At 39.6% G+C, this 25,657-nt stretch overlaps 1 protein-coding gene and 1 non-coding gene across 4 annotated transcripts in view; one reads left to right on the top strand and one right to left on the bottom strand.

Annotated features, from left to right (window-relative positions):
* Wasf2 (WASP family member 2) overlaps positions 1 to 25,657 on the bottom strand; it is an 83,618-nt gene that overhangs the window by 35,590 nt on the left and 22,371 nt on the right. The window lies entirely within an intron of this gene.
* LOC147827239 (small nucleolar RNA U13) lies at positions 4,527 to 4,628 on the top strand. Its single transcript, XR_015452832.1, has one exon. It is a non-coding gene; the product is annotated as a small nucleolar RNA U13 (small nucleolar RNA).

Raw genomic sequence — 25,657 nt, 5'->3', positions numbered from 1 at the left:
ATAGAATTAGCAGGTATGTATCACGTGTTTCTTTTTAAATAATTTATTTCATTGTTTCTTATCTTTAGTTGCTAGACTGTCCAAAACTGCAACCTTGCCTTTTCTATTTTCTGAATTAGGAAGTTTAATGCTATCCAGGTGACTTCACAGGTGATGCGGTCATCCTCCTCTCTGGACTCCGAACTGTCCTCCGAACTATCTTGGGAACTCTTCTGAAGTATCTTCTTCTTTTAAATCTGCACGACTCATCTCAAGTGAGACGACATCCACTTGTATACCTTTTGCCAAGGGTCCCATCAATATTTTCTCAGCTTTTCACTGCCCTGTGCCACCTGTGGGAGAACATTCTGAACTTGGTCTAGTTCTCCTTGGCCCAGAGTCAAGAGCACTTTAGACAATGAGACTGAGAACGCCCCTGCCCCGCCCCGCTTCCAGCACTCCTGGAAGAGTGACGAAATCTGGTGACCCACCATGAACCTGCATGCCTCTTCAGCCAACCCTCTTTTCTTTTTTAAAGCTAACATTCATTTGGGTGCTTACTACATAAAATAATAAAAATAATAAATAAATAAATACATAACCTTGGTGAACCCAAAGGCACAATATATATGACCTTAGGCTAGTTATTTTTAGTTTTGGTTTTGTTATTTTTGAGACAGGGTCTCACTATGTAGTTCAGACTGGCCTTGAACTCACTATGTAGCCTAGGGCTGGCCTCAAACTCATGGCAATCCTCCTGCTTCAGCCTCTCAAGTGTGTGAGCCACCATGCCTGGCTTGACCTTAGGCTAATGCCTGAGCTTCATCTGTAAGGCTCATCATCTATAAAATGAAGAACATAAGACTTAAGTATAGTTCTAAGGATAAAATGATAAAACGCCTTCTATGGGGTACCTAGTGCCTAGTAGGTAGGTACTCAGTAACTGGTAGCTATCAATATTACTAAGTCAAAGGAATGCTGAATTTGTTTTGTTTTGTTTCATTAAATTTATTGGTACATTTTAGGTATACAATAGTTACATTCATCATTGGGATCTTGTACCTTTACATGATGTATCTTGGTTCTTATTTTTTTCCCCTTCCCCTGCCCTCTCTTCACCCCCTCCACCCTTCCCTATTTGCAAAGACTTTGTTTCCATTTTTTTTCTTTTCTCATATTTCTTCTTTTCCCTTCTTTCCTTTCTCCTACCCCTCCCACTTTCCCTACCCCTTTAGACCTTTTCTTCCTATTACACAATATCAATTATACATTTTTAAAATTACAATATCAAGATCTAGAAGACATTACCACAGATTTTACAGAATTTTAAAGGATACAGACTCACAAGCGCAAGGTCCCGAGTTCGATCCCTGGTACCAAAAAATTAAAAATTTAAAAAAAAATAAATAAAGGACATAGAAAGTATATTACAAAAATAGGAATGCTGAATTTGTTTGGACTCACTTCCTAGAACAATAAAACTTAGACTAATGAAATAGTCTAAGGAGTGCAGGCCAAATTAAACAACAATAAACATTACACAAGAACTCTCCTAACTGGTCTTCTTTGCTTTTCTTTAGTCTCAGTGGATGCCAAGCATCGATGGGCCTGTTACCTTCTGAAACATGCTCTCCAGGAAGTATGGAGAGAAATATGAAGGAAAAAAATGGATGGCTTACATTATGTCAATTTTAAGTCTTACAACAGAATATCAGCCTTCCAAATCATGGTAAAGAAAGAACCAACATGGTGGCTGGAGGTGTAGCTCAGGGATAGAGTGCTTGCCTAGCATGTGCAACACCTGGGTCTCAAACTCCAGCACTGCCAAAAAAAGAGAAAAGTCAATACAGCATTTTTATTTTACATACAAAACAGTCTCAAAGGGATTATTATCTGGATTGTGGTGTATCATTTTAAAAACAAACAGCTGAGCATCATGGTGTTTGCCTAGTCCCAGAACTTTGGAGGCTGAGGTAGAAGAGCCGAGCCTGGGCAACATAGCAGGAAACCATCTCAGTAGACAAATACTCAAAAGCCCAAGACAAATGTCATCATTTCTAAGAAGACTTCTTTGACTCTTCTAGTCTGAAGTTATTTCTCCCTCTCCCAAAGTACCAAAAAGAAAGACTTCTTATGTTAATCACTATCTTCTACTTTGTAGCACAGATTTTGGGATATACAACTCTCAAAACTGAAAAAAAATCTCTAACCTGGACAGATAGTAGTAGCAATAGCAACAATCTGGAGCCAAGGACAGGATATTTATTTAGTATTAGGGACTGAACCCAGAGCCTTCACACTGAGCTGTGTCCCCAGCCCTTTTTTATTTTGAGACAAGGTCTCATTAAATTGCTCAGAAAGGACTCAAACTTGCAATGAAGGTGGGATTCTTATATACATTGGTACCTCAGTTCAGGAACTTAATACATTCCATGACTCTGGAAAAGATGGCCATGTTTGTGTTCATGCAGGAAAGATGGCTCCAGTTGTGTTCATCACCCGATGCAGAGTTCACAAAAAAAACCCCAAAATTTTGTCAAGCGAAAGTGCTCATAAACAGAGGTACCACTGTATATGCAATTTGTATCCTGTGGTGTCTGCTCAATAAATATTTTTAAATTTTAAATAAATATTTAAAAATTTAATATTGCCCCCATCTCTTTCTGCATATAGGGAATACTGAATAGATGTCTTTTTAAATTATTAGTGTAAATTTATTTTTTTTGGTACCAGGGAGCCAACTCAGGACCTTGCGCTTGCGAGGCAGGTGGCGGAACCACTGAGCTAAATCCCCAGCCCTAATATAAATTTTTAAATAAATATTAAATGTAAATTTTAAATAAATATTTTAAAATTTCTAATAGATAATGTGAAATAGGAAGAAAAGGGGCAAAGGGGAAGGGAAAGTAGGAGGGGTAGGGGAAAGAAAAGAAGGGAATGGAATTAATATGAGAACATGAAAAAATGGAAACAAAGTCTTTATAAATAGGGAGGGATGGAGGGGTTGAAGGGAGGGCAAGGGAATGGGAACAAAATAAGAACCAAGAGAGATTATGTAAAGGTGCAAATTTCCAATGATGAATGTCATTATATTGTATACCTAAAATGTACCAATAAAATTAATTTTTAAAAAAATTTCTAAAATGTAGCATATATTTATCCACATTTTCTTGAATATCTGTAAATCTCAAAACAATTCTGCAAGGAAGTCACAGTATTCTGATTTTATAGATGAGAAAACTAAAACCCAGAGTGTTTCTGTAACTTTGTATCAAAGTTACATACATAACTTTTAAACTCAGGTGCATCAGTGTTCAATGTTCATGCTCTTTCCATGACATACTGTTCACCACAAAACAATCAAACCAAGAAGTCAGACAAATATGGTTGTGTTTCTCTTCACATACAAGTGCCACCAAAGTCCTAGACTAAGATATTCCCTCTTGGAAAAAAAAAAAAAAAGACTGCATGCTAGCACAGAAAAGCTTCCTGACATATTTACCATGGAATGGAAATGGTGTTAATGAGGATAACACACTGCTTTCTCTCTCTCTACATCCAATTTTAGCCAGCTGCTCAGGGGCTTCACATCTTTCACTTTAAACAACATAAACACTGGCTCATTTAAAGTGCCAGCCTCAGTTAACATGTTCAGATGCTACAGCTTTTCAAACACTTGTGTTTTCAAACAGCTAGGCATTTGGGGTTCCATCACTTCTGATGGGTTACTTTTATCTACCAGGTCCCAGGGAATCACTCTTAAGTTCCATTCTCTGTTCACTGTTCAGCTCATTAAATCTTGTGATCAGGGACTTTTTCTTTAAGCACTTAATCTTTCTTTCTCTTTTTTTCTTTTTTTTAAACAATAACCAAAACACATTCCTATGGGGAATTCCTAAAATGTATATTTTAAAATAATATTCTTTTGACCCCTTTTTTAAAAAGCACAATTGTGGGCCGGGGACTTAGTTCAGTGGTTCCGCCGCCTGCCTCCAAAGTGCAAGGTCCTAAGTTCAAACCCTGGTACCAAAAAAAAAAGCACAGTTGTTTTTCCTATTTAGCCCAAGTCAAGATAATTATATCAGAAGTGAGTTTTCCCCCATCTCTTTCTGTATATAGGGAATACTGAATAGGTGAGTCTTTTTTAATTATTAAATGTAAATAGCTCATTAAATGTAATCCAATTACTTTAATTGTAAAAAGGAAGTAATTACAATATGTACATGTATTCTTGCCTAGCAGATTTAGTATCTTAAAAATTAATCTTTCAGTGCTAATATTTTAAATTAACCTTTGACATTTGAAAAATCCAAGAAACTGATGTCTCTTTTTTAAAATATATGTATAAAGCTTTACTTTATGGATACTGGTTAAGATTTCACCCACAAACAATTTTAGATGGGAACAGCCCACTCTCACAGAAAGGAAATTATATACTACCTACCCAAACTGAATTGGTACTTATTGTCTAACATAAATTGTGTTTAAGGGGTTGGTTTTAAATTCTAAAACCTTACTGGGACAACAAGTCAAGAGATGAATTCTGGATCCTTCGGTTCATAAGTGTGATGATTGGGTGTTCATGCTGTATGCGTGAGATGTGCCTCCCTCAAACCTTGTTACGATGTTGGCACATTACCCATCTGATCTGAACTTGATAAAAAAAAAAAAGAGAGATGAATTCTGTGGCATTCTAATTATCACAAAAGCTTTACTTGTAAAGACAATGCTATGACAAAATTTTTTAGAAGAATGTTTTTGGTACTGTAGCCCAAACTTTTTTGTTTAGCTTTTTTTTTTTTCCTTTTTTCATTACTGGAGATCAAACTCAGGACCTTGCCCTTGTTTTGCATTGTGTTTTGAGACAGGATCTCACTATGTAGTTCAGCCTGGCCTCAAACTCATGTGATCCTTCTGCCTCAGTCTCCTGAGTGCTGGGATTACAGGTGTACACCACCACACCTGGTGGAAACCTAATCTTTCTATTACCTAATTTCTATTTTGTCACTACCAATCAGCTTCCTGAGACCACTCCCAAGCATTCTTCTTCCTCTCTGGTCTCCAGTCCCTCAAATTTGTTGTTATCACATTTTCCCTCAGCAGCCATCTGTTTCTTTGGTTTTTCCTCTCTAGGTGACCAACGGTAAATTATATAGTTAAATCTCTTATGAACTGTTTTGCAAATAGGTTCTGCCATAGTCTGTGGACTGAAGAACATTATTAGAATGGAGGGAAAAGGTTGTGTAGATGAGGAATTAAGAAGATAATTGAGCTCTAAGCCAGGCAAGGTGGCATGTGCCCATTATCCCAGCTACTAGGGAAGCTAGGGTGGCAGGACTGCTTGAGTTCAAGAGTTTAAAGTCAGCTTGCCGAGGATTTAGCTCAGTGGTTCTGGCGCCTGGCTCGCAAATGCAAGGTCCCAAGTTCAATCCTCGGTACCAAAAAAAAAGTTTGCACAAGAGTTTAAAGTCAGCTTGAGCAACATAGACCCCCATATCAAACAACAGCAAAAAATAAATAAATAAATAAAATAAAAAGAGCACTGACTTCTGTTTTTCCATTTTCTATCAAAATCTATCAATGAGTATTAGTATTATTTTTTTTGGTACCGGGGATCGAACTCGGGACCTTGCGCTTGCCAGGTAGGCATCAGAACCACTGAGCTAAATTCCCGGCCCAATGAGTATTATTTTAAATGAAAACCTTGGAAAAACAATATACCTACATTATCAATGAATTTTTTTCAAATGCAGGAACTATTTGAACATATATGATGTAAATAAACTAACAACGAGGACCATGCTTGCACGGCACTTTCCCTCCAAAGTAGAAAAGTTCTATTTAAAGCATCATATGTTTTCAATAATTCTCAAGCATTTCACTGAAATAGATATTTCTGTAGTGCAGTTCTATCTTACTGATACCACTGCCCAAACCAATTTAATCAAATGGAGAGGCTGATTATACCTAACTCCCATGGTTATAGGATTGTAGCCAGGCTGAAGCCATTCCTGACTACAGAAGGCTGACTTCTGCCACCATTCATCCTAACCCTGAAAAGTTATTTTACAGTCCAAAAGCACAGAGACATGAGTTTCTGTGGGTTCCCTCATCCCAAATACAATACTGTAATGGATTCTGAATAGTTACCAAGGTTAGCAAAAAGAATGGAGCCTGATATCTTCAAATGTCTTTTTTTTTTTTTTTTTTTTTTTGCAGTGCCAGGGATGGAACTCAGGACCTTGCACTTGAAAGGCAGGAAACAGCGCCACTGAGCTAAATCCCTGGCCCATGATATCTGAAAATGACCACAATGTCCCAGCATACAAACACTAATCCTAAACCAGGTGTGGCAATACATTCCTGTAATCCCAGCTACTTAGGAGGCTGAGGCAGGTGGATTGCATGATCTAGGCTACCCAGACTAACTTAGTGAGACCTTGTCTCAAAATAAAATAAAAAGGGCTGGGAAAGGATGTAGCTCAGTGATAGAACAGTTCCTAGCGTGCCCCAGGCAATCACTGGGTTCAATCCCCAGAACCATCAAAAAAAGAAGTAATTTCAAAGGTAAAAGGTGTACCAGCAGCTAAAACTAAGCCCTTTTCAAAATTTCAATGATTCAAGTTTCATCTTGCTAACACTGGTATTTTTTGTACAAAATATATCTTATTAGGACAGCTCTTGAAAGTTAAAAAGGTGTCTTTTAAGTGCCTGCTGACCTAAAATTGCCATGTTCCATGCTTTAAAGGGATTGATTTTCTGGAAAAGGACAATAAGATGCCAAATTCTGTTCAATGGAGATCAGAATACTACTTGGTGAACCTATTTTGCACCTGTGGAAGTAAAAGAATAAGACTGGCTCATATACCCCAGAGGGAGGATGGTATTTATGTGGGCTCTCCCTATGACCTCTTGACAGCAAATGTAAAAAAAAGTCCTTTCTTGAGGCTAAGGGGTGGGCCCAGGACTTTCAACTACCCATTCAAGCAGGGTTACAATTCTCCTCCTCCATAATTAAGCTTCCTTTCCTACTCTCCATGCATGCATGAATTGCACTGACATTGACATGGGGCCCTGACATTAGTCTTTGAAGGTCATTTAAATTCTCCTCCTTCCAAGCTGCCTTAAAAATGATGCATCATCCATTCCACAATGCCTGAGTGTAGGGTTTGACTAGACAGTAAGTACTCAGAGCAGTCACCTAAAGAATAGAGAAAGAGGGCTGGGGATTTAGCTCAGTGGTTTCGCCGCCTGCTGTGCAAGCGCAAGGACCCAAGTTCAATCTCCTGTATCAAAAAAAAAAAAAAAAACAATAGAGAAAGAGAGAAAGCTCCAAATTCAGTTACCACAAAAAAGAATAAACCAAAGAAATAAAACATGCTAAAACTCAGTTGCTTAAGAGACAACACTAAGAGAAACATTAACACCTAAAATTGGACGAATGAAAACGCTTTTTTTTTTTTTTCAGTACTGGGCTCTTAACCGAGCTAGATCCCCAGTTCCCCCTCCCCCTTTTTGGGGACAGAGTCTCCATAAGTGGCTAAATTGCCCAGATCTTTCAGTCCTCCTGCTTCTGCCTCGAGTGCTGGTATTACAGGTGAACACTACCACACCCTGCAATGAAAGCACTTTTTATTGATAATCCTTTTTATCTAGGAAAGCAGAAATGGTCCTTCACAATAGGCTCCTTTATATGGCTCCAATCTCATCTCCTGTCACTTTCTCACACATACTCCCTTCTCTGCAGGTTCATGGACTTTCCCAGGGCTCCCTATTGTACCATGTTGTCTTACACCTCCATACTTTTGTTCAAGTCTGGTCACCCACCACAATTCCCATCAACTTCTAAGGTCTCCTGAGAATGAGCTCAAATACAGTATCTGGTTTTCTGGGGGTTTTTTTAGTACAGAAAATTAAAATCCAGGGGTGCCCAGTTATATCCCCAGTCTGAAGCACTCTACCATTGAGTTACATCCCCAGCTCTTTTTATTTTTTGAGACTTTTATTTTTTGGGTCTTGTTAAGTTGCCCAGACTGGCCTGGAATTCATGATGATCCTGCCTTAGCCTCCTTTTTTTTTCTGGTATTAGGAATTGAACTCAGAGCCTCACAACCACCAGGCAGGCACTGTACCACTGAGCTACATCCCCAGCCCTCAGCCTCCTGAATATGGGGTCACAGACATGTGCCACTGTGCTTGGCGCAAACATCTCCTGATAGACCTTGCCCCAGAGGAGTTTAATGTCCCTTCTCCCATATGGCACATTTTTCTCCTTAACTTATTGACACCTTGTCTATGCCTATACCATCACACTAGATTAAAGTCACTCATTTTCTTATTTCCTCTCCCACTACATTGTGAGCTTTGAGGTTGGTGATATTTTAGTCATCTCTAATTCTAGTGGCTACCACCATCGTACATACGAAGAGAATGCTTAAAAAATGTTATTAAATGAATCAAGCCAGTTAGTGATTGCTGTATGTTAGCCATTAAAAAGGTAAAAATGAGGAGAGTTATCTAGACCTCCAGTCCTACAGCATTTCTTCCTGAGGCAAGAGGAATAGCCCAAGTTCAATCTCTGTTTTAGAATTAAGGTTCTAATTCTTGGGTCGGGGATTTAGCTCAGTGGTTCCGTTGCTTGCCTTGAAAGCACAAGGACCTGAGTTCGATCCCCAGTACCAAAAAAAAAAAAAAAAAAAAAAAAAAGATTCTAATTCTGTCACATAGAAATAGGATCTACATATACTCTAGAAGCCCAGGGAAGCAATAAGGGGTCCAATCTGGAACACAGCAGAGAAGTTAAAAATTAGAAACCAAGGCTACCCTGACCAATATGGGCTATCTGCCACCTCCATTTTATTCATGTACCTCAAAGCTCTTACTAACATAAAGAGAGAAAAATGAGTGTTATCAGCCAACAGAGAAAAATTTTCAACAAGACTAAAGAAGGTCAGAGTAGGAAGTCATGAAAATTAGCACATGTCCAAAGCTTGAAAGAAATCCAGGCTATTTTAAACTTTCCAAGCACTTGGCCTAAAATATCAATAAGTCCCTGAACCTTTCCTTTTTCTAACAAATAAGCTTCTTGTTTCCTCCCCCTCAGTATTTTCCCCCCACCATCTATCCACCCACTTACCTGCTTGACTTTTTCCCCCTTAACTTCACCTCCCTTTCCCCTTCCTTCATTTCTTTCCTCTGTAAATACAGATAGAAATACATACATACAGGGCCGGGGATTTAGCTCAGTGGTTTCACCACCAGCTGCGCAAGTGCAAGGACCTGAGTTTGATTCCCAGTAATGAAAAAAAAAAAAGAAATACATACATACATACATACAGATAAGAGCTGGCTAGGGAAAAAAACCTATCAACAATAAAATATATGTAAGATTTGTATAAAGGGATAATCGTTTGTTCATCAACGAGCCTATGTTGCTTAAGTAGGCACTGTGCCCCACACTGAGGGTAAAAGTCAGTACTTTCCCCATCCTCACAGAGCTTTCGAGCCACTAGAGACAAAAAAGGGGGACAATAATACTCTGTGATAAATCTGACTACAAATGTTAAGTTCAAGGTGTTATGGAGGTATACAGCTCCAGCTGAGGTGAAGACACTTTAAGAAGCAGACTCATTTAAGAAGCAGTGTCTTAGAGGACAAATAAAGGCTGAGTGTGTCGGTACACACCTGTGACCCCAGTACTCTGGCAGGCTGAGGAAGGATTCAAAGAGAGAGCTTAGACTGGGCAACTTAGGGATTTACCAAGACCCTGCCTCAAATTTTTTGCCCACTCCATTCAATTTTGGAGGTTTTTTTCCTTTCCTTTCTTTCTTTCTTTTTTTTAACCAGCATCAGATTCATTTTAACCAGCATCAGATTCTTTCTTTTTTTTAACCAGCATCAGATTCATTTTATAAGTCCTTATCAAGTTTCAAAATTTTTAAAATGTAAAAGAGGCAGGGGCAGGAAATGTAGTTCAGTGCAAAGACACAGGGTTTAACCCACCAGTACCAGAAAAAGGAAAAAGAAAGGACAAAAAGGCTAAGAGATGTACCAGGCGGAGGGAGCGTGAGTGCAGAAGCAGTGTTCCAGGAACAGCAAATGGCTTGGTGTGGCTGAAGTGCAGGAAGTCATGAGTGATGAGGCTAATAAGGCAGACAGAAGCTGAGGCACAGAGGGCCTTGTATGCTGCGCTATATAGCACTCAGTGTGTGCTGAAGGCTATAGGGAGCTATTTAAGATTGAGGCCAGAGAGTGACAGGATCAGATTTGCATTTAGAAAGCTCTCCCTGGCATCAGTGTGGAGAATGCACTACATGAAGGAGTGAGAGACTGAGGTAGTAGTTCAAGCAAAAGCACTTCTAATTGATCAATAGAATCTACATAACGGAAGAGTTGCAACATAAAATGATACAAGAGCTCTGCATTGGGTCTGAGACCTGATTCTGTGCTTCTTACCTTGACCAATTAAATTACTTAACCTCTCTGGGGGTGTTTATATATAAAAGCAGAACTGGGTGGGGGGTACACTGGACTACTATGAGATGCCATCAACCTTTACTTAATGCTTTAAAAATTACAGATATAAATATTTTTTTAATTTAAGGTATAAAGAATTCCGATATAGCAAGTATCAGTGTTATCTACCACTCAGTTTAAGAATATTACAAGGCAGGGGCCGGGGATTTAGCTCAGTGGTTCCGCGGCCTGCCTCACAAGCTCAAGGTCCCAAGTTTGATCCCCTGTACCAAAAAAAAAAAAAAAAAGTTTTAGGGCCAGGGATTTAGCTCAGTGGTTTTGCTGCCTGCTGTGCAAGCACAAGGACCCGAGTTCGATCCCCAGTACCAAAAAAACCCCAAAACAAACAAAGAATATTACAGGGCTAGGGATGTGGTTCTGTGGTCAAGTACTTGCCTAACACTCAGGATTCCCAGCACAGCGTGCGGATGGATATTATCATTAGTTTAAATCCTCCTGGCATGCCTCTTCCAACTCCATCTCCTTCTCTTATACCTTGGGATAACCACTCTCCTGACATGTGAATTTCTTTTTCCTTTTCCTTCATAATTTTAATACATTTCTACCTGTGTCTGTCTCACATTTCTCAGATTCATGACTCTGACCTTTTTTATTTGTGGTACTGGGGACTGAACCTACAGCCTACACTGAGCTACATCCCCAGACCTTTTTATTTGAAACAGGGTCTTGCTAAACTGTTAAATTGGAGCCAAGTAGGGCTGTACACACCTGTAATCCCAGCAACTGGGAGGCTGAAGCAGCAGGATCACCACAAGTTCAAGGCCAGCCCAGGATACATGTAGTAAATTTAAGACCAGCTAGAACTACACTGTGAGAACCTGACTCAAAAAAAAAAAAAAATTATTAAATTGTTGAGGTTGGGCTCAAATTTACAATCCTCCTTCCTCAACCTCTTAGTATCTTAGGATTATAGGTGTGCACCACCATACCTGGCTATGATTCTAATTTTTTTTTCTTTTTTAGACAAGGTCTCACTATGTAGAGTTCAGGGTGGCCTTGAACTCACTATGTAGCTCAGGCTGCCTCCAACTCAGAGATCCTCCTGCCTCAGCCTCCTGAGTGCTAAGATTATAGGTGTGTGCCACCACACCCAGCGACTTTAAGTATATATTCTGAAACCTTTTCTCTCTAGTTTGTTGTTCTTGAGATTAATTTATGTTGCTATAACTGCAATTTATTCATTTTTCACTGCTACATAGCTTTCTATTATATGAATCATGATTTACTTATCTAATCTCAAATTGATGAATAGTTTGGATTTTTTTGTTTATTGTCAACAGTTTTGCTATTGCTTTTTTACAGGTGGGGGTGCAGTGCTAGGAAATGAACCTAGGGCCTCATACTGAGTTACATCCTCAGTCCACCCCCTTTTTTTTTTGGTACCGTGATCGAACTTGGGAACTTACGCTTGCCAGGCAGGTGAGATGCCATTCAGCTAAATCTCTGGCCCCTCAGCCTGTTTTTTTGAGACAAGGTCTCACTAAATTGCCCAGGCTAGCCTCAAAGTCTCAATCTTCCTGTCTCAGCTTTCCCAAGTAGGTGAGATTACAGCCATGTGCCACCTCACCCAGCTCTGAACACACACATCTTCAATCATGAGACAATGCCAGGGACTGGACCTAGGGCATGCTGGGCAGGTGTTTCACCACTGAGCTGCATCCTCAGCTGCAGCACTCCTGTTTGCAGGGTTCTAGCTACTACTTCATATCTTTGACAACATTTTTTCAGTTTAATTTTTGCCAATTTGATGGACATAAAACCAGTTAATCACTGTGGTTTTAATTTGCATTTCCCTGGTTAGTAATGAAGCTGAGTATACGCAATTCTTTTTCTACAAAAGAGCTCTTTTTATTTTTCCAAAACACTGAGATCAAGCTCCCTTTCTGAAAGATGGGAATGGCTAGGGTATGTGGCAGCAGCTACCTCCCCAAATTACCTTTTTTTAAATTAAGTTTATTGGTACATTTTAGGTATACATTATGATCACATTCATCATTGGAAATTTGTACCTGTACACCATATATATTTTGGTTCTTTTCTTTCCCCCATCCTCCCAAAATTAACTCTGAGCATTAAAACTATATGATCTAATCTCAGACATGTCAAATACCTGACATAGAGGCAAACCTCAAAATTTTTATCTGAGAAGCTAGGAATGTCAGAAGGACTGAGGTTGAGACAGAAAAATCAGAGAAGTTATTAGGACAATACGTGGTACTTAAGGCCTTTCATTACCTGACACCAAATCATCAGCCTTCTTTCCAGCCACACCTTCCAATGCTCTACCTTCTAGCCACCTTCACCACACAGACTCCACAATCTTAAGCCTCTCTGATTTCACTCAAAACATTTTCTAGTTCCTGGATTACCTACCTTGTCCTGTTTTGTTCCCCTGCCCCACTTCTTAAGATTTTATTAATCTTTTTTGCACAGTTCAAATGTAACTGCTTCCAAGAAGCCATTCCTACTCTGTTGCACAGGAAGAATTAAGCTCTCAAATGGCACTATTATTTCCCATTACACCTTCCATCCCACATTACAGTTGTAAAAAGGATAGACTGTGAACTGAGGGAAGGTACTATGTATATATTTTTTTGGTACCGGGATCAAACAAACTCAGGACATTGCGCTTGCGAGGCAGGCAGTGGTACCACTGAGCTAAATCCACAGCAGGCACTATATTTTATTTATTTATTTATTTATTTTTTGGTACCAGGGATCGAACTCAGGACCTTGAGCTCCCAAGGCAGGCACAGTGTCACTGAGCTAAATTCCCGGCCCAATACTGTATTTTAAATACTGAGGTGCCAGCCAGGTGTGGTGGCACAAACCTATAACCCTTGCACTCTGGGACACTAAGGCAGGAAGATCACAAATTTGAGCACAGTCTGGGCAACTTAGTGATTCAGCAAGACCTTGTCTAAAAATAAAAAGTAAAAAAAGTCTGGGGATGTACTTCAGTGTGAAAGCTCTGGGTTCAAATTCCCAGTATCTCAAAACCTTCCTTCTCCTTCTCCTCCTCCTCTTCCTGAAATGCCAAATAGCACTTTTGTCATCCATCGAATCTTCATAAAATACTGGATAAACAAATAGAAATACAATAAAAAATCTGCTGGGGAAACAAATCTCTAATCAATGGAAAAGTTCTCATTCTTGCTGACTTTGAAAAAAATATCAGAAAAAAAAAAACAGGAAAAAGACAAGGAAGGAGAAATGGAGTGGGAGTTAATGAAGAATAAAATGTGACAACTAGGTCCCTTTAGTACAGAACAATGTCAGGAAGACCAGGAAGTAAAAGAGTAAACCATAATATCACCTTCTTAATGTGAAGGACATCAACACAGAAAAGTGGGATTTATAAATGATTCTAAAACTGTAGAATGTGTCTGCAAAGTCTGATGGGATTCAGCTGGGTATAGTGGTACATATCACCCCAGCACTCAGGAAGCTGAGGCAGGAGGATCGCCACAAGTTTGAGGCCAGCCTGGACTACATGGTGAGTTCGAAGCCAACCTGAACTACATAACGAGACTTTGTCTCAAAAAACCAAAAAAGTTTGATAGGATTCATTTGGTAATTTATGTGGGCATGTTTTCTCTGGGGGAAGTATAACTTCCATTTATTTAATAAAGATTTTCTATTTTCTTGAGTTATTCTGGTGTGTTATATTTTTGCTAGGATTTTTCCATTTTTATCTGTTTTCAAATTCACTGACATCAGGCCGGGAATTTAGCTCAGTGGTTCGGAAAGCACAAGGACCCGAGTTCAATCCCTGGTACCAAAAAAAAAAAAGGATCAAATTAACTGACATAGATCCAGGCATGGTGGTGCACAGCTCTAATCCCACTATTATGGAAGGCTGAAGCAGGAGAATCAAGTTTGAGCCCAGCCTAGGCAATTTAGCAACTTAGACTGTTTCAAAGAAAAGTTACCAAAAAGGTGTGTGGGGGGGTAGGTTAAATTTTTTTTCTTTCCATACCGGGGATTGAACTCAGGACCTTGCACTTCTGAGTAAGCGCTGGAACCACTGAGCTAAATCCCCGGCAATTTTTTTTTTTTTAATCTCAGTATGAAAGGCTATGTTCAACCCAAGTACAGCAACAACAACAACAAAAAGTAGTTTTTTGGGCATGGTGGTGCACACCTGTGATCCCAGCACTTGGGAGGCTGAGGCAGGAGGATCTCTGCGAGTTCAAGGCCAGCCTGGGCTACACAGTGAGTTCAAGGCCAGCCTGGGCTACATAGCAAGACCCTGTCTCAAAAAAAAAAAAGTAGTTGACATAGATTTTATATAATAATCATTATTATTAATTTTTCCCTTACTGGAAAAAAAATATTATTAAGACAAAACAGAAGAACAGAATAATGGCAGAAATAAAAACCTAGACATAAAGATTTGGAATTCAGCAATACTGCAACACTTTCACGAGTCCCTGTGTTCTCTGTTCTTTGAATATAGGTTTCTTGTAGACAGGAGAGTGTGCCGATCATAGTCCTTTGCATACACTACGCCCTCAAAAGTACAGTATTTGAGGCTGGAATGTAATTGAGCAAGCAGTAGAGTGCTTGCTTAACAGGTGTGAGGTCTGTGTTGGATCCCAGACACTACAAAAAAAATTCAAACCAGGTGTGGCAGCACACACCTGTAATCCCAACACATGGGAGGCTGAAGCAGGAGGATTGCTGGAAGTTTGAGGCCAGCATGGGCTACATAGTAAGTTTGCTTGTTTGTTTATGTATATTTGTATTTACAGGGTCTCACTAAGCAGTTCATGGTACCCTTGAAATTCATTATGTTGCCCAGGCTGGCCTGAAACTCACATCTATGTTCCTGCCTCAGCCTCTGGAGTACTAGGATTACAGATGTGGCCCACCTCACCTAGCTCACAGTAAGTTTAAAGCCAACCTGAAATACATAGTGAGACCTTGTCTCCAAAATAAAAAGTCAGTATTTGGATTTCCTATATTAAATTAAAAATTCAGGCCAAAGAGGCAGTTGGTATTTTAATAGGTGATTTTGATTAATGACACTTGCTATCATTCTTAAAATAAAGATTTTTAAAAGTTAGGTTGGCCTTGGAATTCAGTTCAGTGGTACAGTGCTTGCCTAGTATGTGGGAGGCCTTGGATTCAATTCCAGCACCACAAAAAATTAGGTAAGTAGGTAAGTAAATCCTGCTGTCAGAAGCCCTTCTCAAAATTCATGATTGAGAGTAGGGTACTAGATGGTGAACCTGGAGAGTACTGACCTAGAGCCCCAGTCTTTTGAGTCAAGGATTCAAAAGGTTGACCAGGCTGGCATACAACTCTCAATCTTTTTGCCTCAGACTCTTGCAATTATAAACACATGCCACAATGGAATTAATACAAGAAAATGAAAAAATGGAAACAAAGTCTTTGTAAATAGGGAGGGATGGAGGGGTTGAAGGGAGGGCAGGGGAATGGGGAAAAAATAAGAACCCAGAGAGATTATGTAAAGGTGCAAATTTCCAATGATGAATGTCATTACGCTGTATACCTAAAATGTACCAATGAAATTAGTTTTTTTTTTTGGTGATGGGGACCAAACTCGGGTCCTTGCACTTGCACAGCAGGCGGTGAATGCACTGAGCTAAATCCCCAGCCCTGAAATTAATTTTTAAATAAATAAATAAATAAACAAACAAACACACGCCACTATCCCCAGCTCACTCATAAAATCCGATGTAAAAAAAATCATCCATCATTTTGAGAGTATGGGGCATAGCTCAGTGATAGAGTGCGCTTAGCATGTGTGAAGCCTGGGTTCAAACCCCAGTACTTAAAAATAAATCTACCATTTTATCTTATTTTATTTTATTTTATTTTTTGGTACTGGGGATCGAACTCGGGTCCTTGCGCTTGTGCAGCAGGCGGTGAAACCACTGAGCTAAATCCCCAGCCCTCTACCATTTTAAATATGTTGATCTACCAAAGAAAATACAACAGTAGGAATAAGAAATTACAGCTCTGAGCCATAAAAGGTGCATTATTTTTTAAAATGCAATTGTTATTAAAACTATTGTTACCATAAAAACATTTCATAGCCAGGTATGGTGGCACATGCCTGTACTCCTAGCGCTATGGGAGGCTGAGGCAGGACAATCATAAACTGGAGTCTAGCCTGGACAATCTAGCAACTTAGGGAAACCCTGCCTCAGAACAAAAATTTTTTTAAAAGGGGGGATGGAGTTGTAGCTCAGCCCAAAGGCCCTGGGTTCAGTCCCCAAGTGTGTGTGTGTGTGTGTGTGTGTGTGTGTGTGTGTGTGTGTGTGTGTGTGTGTGTGTGTGTGTGCAGAGGAGGGGGGTTATATGTCATGATTTAAGGAAAAAAGTTTTTCTGGTTTAAAACAATTTATGCTAATCATTTCTATTATACACTCCATCCTCAAACCTTATACCACAGTAGCTAACTGGAGGGGAAGGAAAACTATCTGATAGAAAATTTCAACATTCTTGCTCTGTCCTTCTGCCCTATTCAATACCTACTTGGTTCAATATATATACTGTACGAGGACAGAGAAACAAAGAAGTAGTTTGATCTCTTAAAATCCAGTTGATTGTATTAGACTAATTTTGAAAACTTATTTAGAAAGTGACCAAAAAATACTAGCCCTCTTTCAGTGAAGGTCAACCTCTAATTGGATTCAGCACCCGCAGAATGTTATTACAAATAAGTACAATTAGAATGGCAATGAATACTACCTGGCCAACAGATCAATGAGACAGCACATACACCTTTGATTCTAGACCGTAATCATTTTTAACAAACATTAACATCGCCTCCAGTAACACACAATAAGGTTATTTCCAAATGTCTATGGGAAGTTGACGACAGTAATCTTGTCTACCAACCTAGTAATACAGATGCTTTACCAGCTTCTTTCTTTGTAGAAATCATGTTAATAAAGATGTTTTAGGATTTATGGTTTTAAATGCCAATATTTTTTAAAACAGGACAAGTGTTACAGAAATTCCTGCTGGTATTTTCCAGAGTTGGAGGAAATGAAGTTTGACAAAGAATATTTCCCAAATGGTCTGGAAGGAAGCAAAAAAAAAAAAAAAAAAAAAAAAATTACTAAAATTGAGAGAAGGAAATCTAAAAATGCATCAGGTGAAGGCCTGAGTTCTGTTGGCAGGAGAAAAACAGCATCTGTATTCTATAAACAAAAAGCCACAGTCAACAAAATTCAATTATAATGAAACAATGATCATGTCCCGTCACATGTATTACAACTGAACTTTGCCAAGATGTATCTTTTTAGGTTGTTCATTCATCTTGGTTTAAATCAATCATCCCAGAAGTTATTAACAGTCGTCCCTCTTACTATTAAAAGTGAATGGTTTGGGGATGGGGATTTAGCTCAGTGGTTCTGGTCCCTGCCTGGCAAGCATAAGGTCCTGTGTTTGATCCCCAGTACCAAAAAAAAAAAAAAAAAAAAACCCAAAAAGTGAATGGTTTACACAATAAATTATATGACCACCCTTATCCTTAAAGAACCAGGAGGCAGAGCAGCAAACAAGTCAGTGTTTAAGATCCAATCATACTCCCACAGTGAAACTTCAGTACAGATATACTTCATCTGTCTAGTACTGTGAATACAGCTGCATTAACAGCACTAGAATTAAGAACATAGATTCTGGAACCATATGGCCTGAGTTCAAATCTCAGCCCTACTACATATGCTCTTTAGTTGTGTGACCTTAGGAAAGTTTTGTTTTATTTTTTATTTTAAAACAATTTCAGCTGGGTGTGGTGGTGCATGCCTGTAATCCTAACACTCAAGAGGCTGGGGTAGGAGGATCACTTCAAGTTCCAGGCCAGCTGAGCTACATAGTGAGTTCAAGGCTAGCCTGAACTACATAGAGACCCTGTCTCAAAAAAAAAAAAAATCTCAAACTTGGAAAAAAAGTTCTAATTACAGTATAAAAACTCCCATGTACTTACTCTTCACGTAGGTTCACCAAGTACTAATATTTTGTCACATTTACTGTCCCCTCAATTTTATTATTAATACAGTAGACCAGCCTGACACAAACAACTTGGGTTAATTAGGTTAATGGAAGATTCATCTGCCTCTTGTTATCTATAGCATGCACCCAGGTAAACATCCAGATCTCAGCTGTACTGACTTACAACCAACTTGAGTTACAACCAGCCCTCAGGAATCGATTAAGTTCCTAAGTCAAGAGTCCACTGTACTGGGATTACAGGCTCCCTCCATCTCTTGATCTCCTTCCCATTTGAGAAAGATCTCCCTGCTTCCTATTATCTATATTTTATTTTGCTCTATACTTTTTTTTTTTTGGTACTGGGGATCGAACTGGGGTCCTTGCGCTTGTGCAGCAGGTGGCAAAACTGCTGGGCTAAATCCCTAGCCCTGCTCTATACTTTTTAAAGACATTTTAATGAAAACCTCTGGCGGGGGGACCTCTGTAAAATAGTGTATATCTATTGTTTTGTGTGTTTTTGAGACAGGGTCTTCCTATATAATTCAAACTGGCCTAAAACTTGCTATTTGCCCCAGGCTGTCCTCAAACTCACGATCCTCCCGCCTCAGCCTCCTTGGTGAGATTACAGATGTTCACCACCACACCCAGCTTCCATTGTTCTTAAACAGAACATATTAAATACAACTTAACCTTTTCTTGGTAACTCAGGGTCTTCACATTCATAGTGGTGCTGCTATAAAACCAAGATACTGACAGAGGCTCCTAGGGTGTGAAGGTGGCTATCTTCTGCAATAAAATGGCTGTAAAGTTCTGAACAGATTTATAGTTCTTGAATCTCATGCTAACAAACTTCTGATCATTAAAATGTATTACTATATATCATTTTCATAATTTATAGTTATACTAAGCTTCTAATTTTTTTTTTGGTACCGGGGAATCGAACTCAGGTCCTTGCACTTGAGCAGCAGGTGGTGAAACCACTGAGCTAAATCCCCAGCCCTAAGCTTCTAATTTAAAAAGCACTTTTTCCCCCCAGTACTGGGACTTTCTCACTGAGCTACATCTCCAGCCCTTTTTAAAATTTATTTTGAGATAGGGTCTCACTAAGTTGCCTAGGCTGGGCATTAACTTGTGGTTCTCCTGCCTCAGTCTCCCACAGTGCTAGGACTACAGGGATGTACCACCATACCTGCTTAAAGAGCAGTTTTATATCTCTCATTAATTCAATAAATACCTATTATATCATTTGATTAATCAGCGGATTTGAATCTCCTAAATTGTCTGTGAGGTCATAAAAATGTTACTACTCTCAATTTTAACTACTCCCTTTCAGAAGAGTAAAATTAAGACTCAGAGAAGTCAATTCACTTGCTCAGCCACAGCATTAGACAACCTGTCAACCCATCAACCCTTACACAACTACGTTGTCTGTGCCTCAATTTCTTTTTTTTTTTTTTTTGGTACTGGGGATCAAACTCGGGTCCTTGCACTTGCACAGCAGGCGGCAAAACCGCTGAGCTAAATCCCCAGCCCTGTGCCTCAATTTCTACAATGATCTGAGTGAGCTCCCAGAGTGATGCTACTTCTGAGATACTATAAAGCGAAGAAACTTTCTGAAAGTTCTTTGTTACCTAGAGTCACTTTCAATTTACTTTCAGATCCAAGGAATTGTGTTCTGGTTGGCTGAAATGGGCAGATGTCTGACTTTTGGTGCTCTTCCTCTGCACTTTCTCAACTATCTCTCTAAACTTCTCTGAATACATGATCTTTATTAATATAGACATCACACACGTGAAACGAGACAAATTCAGATCTAAGGTAAGTTTACCTCTAATAAAGTTTACCCTAATAAAGAAAAGACTAAGGAAACAGTGCAAATAAGACTGCAGGGAGAAATGTTTAATGAGCTGTTTTTAAGCATTTCAAGAGTCTAATTTACATAAATTAAAGTTAAACTGCACATCATTCTCAGCTATTCATTAAACCAGGTACAAGGACCTCTACCTAACAAAATAACCTGGTAACATTATTAGCCTAGTTTCAGTTATTGTATGAACTCAAAGTAATAGCTGCATCTAAAGAAAAACAACTTACAACACTCTCACTAGGTCTTCCCCCAATTAGTTCAAATTAATGAAGTTTAATAGTAACTCCAACGATGACCCACAAAACCTGTCTTCCCCTGGGTGGCCTAGAGTGGAAGCTGAAATGTAGCTAAATCACCTGTCATCGAAACTAGGTGAAGGAAGCAAGAAAAAATGGCAAAGTGGGGCCCGGGATTTAGCTCAGTGGTTCCACCGCCTGCCTCACAAGCACAAGGTCCTGAGTTCAATCCCTGGTACCAAAAAAAAAAAATTACAAAAAAAAATAAACCACTGGGCCGGGGATGTAGCTCAGCAGCATTGAGGTCCTGAGTTCAATCCCCGGTATGGGAAAAAAGAAAAAAAAATGGCAAAGGGATAGGGCTAAGAGGCCAAAGGCTAGGGTTCCAGGACAGATTGCAGCACTAAATCTGTGAGACCTTAGTTAAATCACTCAATTTCATTCTTTAAATTGTCTCACTGACAAAATGAGGGAGCCAGTAATGTGGCCTCTACAATACAATATTAAAAAGACCCAGAATTCTTAGGGAGAAAGAACAGGAAATGTGCAAGATGAGTCTAGAACATCTTATCACAATGAAAACAAGTAATACTTTCAAAGACTATTTCAGTATGTTAAAAGGAATCAGGAGCCAACCTGCAGAGCTTCTCACTGTTCCAAAATCAAATAAACTGAATATCCATAACAATAGCTACAATGGAGTACAACACATCAACTATGTTAAAACCCATGAGTTAATAATGATGTTTTAAACCAGGCATAGTGGTGTATGCCTGTAATACCAGCACTCCAGGAGGCCAACGCAGGATGACTGCAAGTTCTAGCCAAGCCTAGGCAATTTATCAACTAACTTAGTGAGACTGTCTCAAAAAGAAAAAAGAGGTGGGTCGGGGATTTAGCTCAGTGGTTTCACCACCTGCTGTGCAAGCTTGCAAGGACCCAAGTTTGATCCCTGGTACCAAAAACAAAACAAAAGAAAAAAGAAAAAAGAGATGCTGGGCTTGGTGGCACACACCTGTAATCCCAGCACTTGGTAGGCGAGAGCAGATGGATTGCCAGGAGTTCAAGGCCAGCCTGGAGTACATAGTGAGACGATGTCTCAAAAAAAAAAAAAAGAGAAAGGGGGGGAGGGAAGAAGAAAGTGGCGTACTAGGGATATAGCTCAGTGCAAAGCCCTGGGGGGGGGGGGGGGGGGATGAGAATATAAAGAACATAAAACTCTCTCAGAAGAAAATAAAGGAGGAAATCTTCATGTCTTGGACTACATAATAGTTTCTTAGATGTGCTGGGCGTAGAGGCACATGCCTATAATCCCAGCACTGGGAAGGCTGAAGCCAGACTGGGCTACATAGTGAGTTCAAAGCCAATCTGAACTATATATAGCAAGACTGTTTCAAAAAAAAAAAAAAAAAAACTTTCTTAAATGTAACACTTCAAACACAACCAACCAAAGAAAAATAAAATTTTAAAAAGAGAAAAAGAAATTAGACATCACCAAACTATAAAACATTTATGTTTTATCTAAAAGGTATGTTCCAAGCCAGGCATGGTGGTGCACGCCTGTAATCCCAGCACTCAGGAGGCTAAGGCAGGAGGATCACCACCAGTTCAAGGGCATCCTGGGCTACACAGTGAGTTCAGGGCCAGCCTGAACTACAAAGGGAGATCCTGCCTCAAAAAACAAACAAACAAACAAACACATAAAAGGTATGGTCCAGAAAGTAAAAGCATTAATCCCAGCATTTGGAAGGCTGAGACAGGAGAATCTCAAATTCAAGGTCAGCCTGGGCTACATGGCCTAGACTACATAGTAACACTCTATCCCAGAGAAAGAAAATAAAGAGAGGGAGAAAGAGAGAGAAAGGTGGGGGGCACACAAGCACAACTGGCTGGGGATGTAGTTTAATGGAAGAGCACTTGCCTAGCATGCTGTATGGGTTCAATACCCAGCAGCACAAAAACAACAAAACCACTTATCTGTCTTCTCTCTGTGACTACTTATTATGCCACCACTGTTCACTAATCTAGTCATGATGGGTTTCTATCTTCTTAGAACACAGTAAAGGTTTTCCTGATTCAGCACCTTTGCCTTTACAGTTCCTTCAGCCTGGAATTCTCCTTCCTATCTCTTCATTTGGCTGGTTCATTTTCATTCATTAGTTTTAGTTTGTTGCCTCTTCAGAGCAAGTTCCTCCATTAATCTCTATCATAGCATCCTACTTTATTCTCTTCCTTACCCATCACAATCTTTTAATATCTCATTTATATGTTTATTGTCTATTGAACCCTTCCTAAACTGCATGAGAGCAGGAACTTTGTTTCTCGTGATCACTGTATTGGTTCCCTAGTATCTAGTACACTGGAGTCACTCAATAAACCCAGTGAATGTTAAACTAACAATCCAACACTGAACATTACTGTATTGTTGAATATTTCATATAGCAAAGGTTCACAAAGAACCTACTGTTTGTAAGGCCTCAGGTAACACATACCCGTGAAGTGAGAAGACAATGTGGTACAATAATTAAATGGACAGATATTTTTTTTCTTCCTTTTCTTTTTTTTGGGGGGTGGGGGGGCAGGTGAGGATTGTACCCAAGGCCTTGGCACTGAGCTATGTCCCTAGCCATTTTAAATTTCTTTTTATTTTGAAACAGGGTCTCTCTAAGTCACTAAATTGCCCAGGCTGGGCTTGAACTTCCTTCCAATCCTCCTGCCTTCAGCTTCCCAGAGTGCTGCAACTACAGGTGTGTGCCACCACATCCAGCATGGGCAGATTTTTTTTTAATCTTCCAAAGGCAGCTGAAAACGGCAAATAAGACTACTTTTCTTCCAGGGAGAGAATTTATTTAGAAACAGAAATAAAAGAGTTGTGGGGCCAGGGATTTAGGTCAGTGGCTCCACTGCCTGCCTTGCAAGCACAAGGTTCCAAGTTCAATTCCCGGTACCAAAAAAAAAAAAAAAAAAAAAAAAGAGTTGTGACCCCTTCTATATAGGTGTATAAACAAAACAAAAATGGTTTTCCAGGTATTAAGACTGACGTAACACAATTAACATTTTTAGAAATTATCTAGAAAGAAAACTATCTAGTGAAATCTTCCAGTTTGTAGATGATCCACAATAGCAGTTAGAAGTATGAAGGTGCAAGGCTGTTTGTGTCCACAATGAGAAAAATAGCTTCCATGCAGATAAAAAAAAAACAAGGTAATGAAGTAATGGAAAAATAGTCCAAACTTTAATTATCAAATGATCTGAAGCTACCTGTCTGTCTCAACACAGTGAAGGGGTTTCAGAGTCCCTGGACTATATCACAAATAGAGCTACAAAAATGCAACAAAATGCTGGCTGTTATTATGAAAGCTTAGGAAACACAGAACATATTATCCTATCCTTGTACAAACCAAAGTGTATCTGTACCTAGAAGAGAACATACAGTTGTGGTCCTACCACACACACAAACAAAAAGGTAAAACAGGCAAGGCCTAAGAAGATACCAAAAAAAAAAAAAGACAGAGGGGCCTGTATATGAGGATACATTTTTAAAAAATAGATAGAGCTATTTAGGGCTACCTCTTTTTTTTTTTTGGTGGTTTTTCTGGGGGTTTTTTGTATTTTGGTACCGGGGATCAAACTCGGGACCTTGGGCTTCCAAGGCAGGCAGCAGAACCACTGAACTAAATCCCCAGCCCATGGTTTTTCTGGGGTTTTTTTGTTTTTTTGGTACCGGGGATCGAACTCGGGTCCTTGCGCTTGTGCAGCAGGAGGCGAAACCACTGAGCTAAATCCCCAGCCCTGTTTTTCTGTTTTTTGAGACAAGCTCTAGCTATGTAGTTCAGGCTGGCCTTGAACTCACCATGTAGCCCAGGCTGGTTTTGAACTCACAGCAGTTCATGCTGTGATTACAGGAGTGTGCCACCACATCTGGCCCCAGTGTGCTTTAAATTCCACTCTCAGTTAGGTTAACTCTGTGACCATGGCCCAGTTTCTTAATTTTTTTTTTTTTTTCCTGTACCAGGGATTGAACTTGGGACCTTGCACTTTCGAGGCAGGCGGCAGAACCACTGAGCTAAATCCCTGGCCCCACCTTAATTTTTCTTTCTAAATAACAACTAATTTGAAGAACTGCAGTGAGAACAGAGATATACACACTGCCTGGCACTAGCATATATTCACCATATGGCAGCTATTGCTTTTATTACAACCAATAAAAAGTAACAGTTTACCACTCACCCAATCTGGCACACAAAGCAATAAAATCCATTACTCAGGTGGGGAGTATGGAATGTAAGAAAAAATAATTCAAAGATAGTATAAATAAATTCATGGGTAACACTTCCATAAAAAAAACTCCCAAGAGAAGGGCTGGAAGTATAATTCAATGACAGCATTTGCCTAGCATGCATGAGGCCCTGGGTTTGATCCCAGCAACAAAAAACAAAAAATAAACCAGTGATAAGGTATTGTGCCACATGCCTATAATCCCAGTACTCAGGAGACTGAGGCAAGACTGGACTATAATACTGAGTTCAAGACCAATCTGAATGACACGGAAGACCCCATATCAAATATCTAAATACATACATACATAGATACACACACACACACACACACACACACACACCAGTAGTACATGGCTGTAATCTCAGCATTCTGGGAGGCTGAAACAGGAGGATGGCAAATTTGAGCCCAGACTGGAGAATTTAATGACTCCATGAGACCCTGTCTCAAAATTTTAAAAAGCTGGGCATGGATGCACCTGCAATTTGGGGGCCTGAGGCAAGAGGACTGCTGTGAGTTTAAGGCCAGCCTGGGCTACACAGTGAGACCCTGTCTTAAAACAAAACAAATTTTAAAAAAGGACTGAGGACATAGCTCAGTGTCAAGGCCCTGAGTTCAATCCCCAGTACAAATTTAAAAAGCCCAGCACAGTGGCACATGCCTGTAATCCTAGCATTCCAGAGTCTGAGGCCTAAAATAGGAGTATCACCATGAGTTCAAGGCCAGCCTGGGCTACACAATGAAAGCCTATCTCAAAGAAGGGGGCGGGGAGCCCACCCAAGAAACTCCC

The sequence above is a fragment of the Heterocephalus glaber genome, unplaced genomic scaffold (assembly GCF_053883595.1).
Source record: "Heterocephalus glaber isolate CG9 unplaced genomic scaffold, H.glaber_assembly_v1.0 deba00001452, whole genome shotgun sequence".
NCBI classification, from domain to species: Eukaryota; Metazoa; Chordata; class Mammalia; order Rodentia; family Bathyergidae; genus Heterocephalus; species Heterocephalus glaber.
This window is presented reverse-complemented; position numbering and strand designations above follow the sequence as displayed.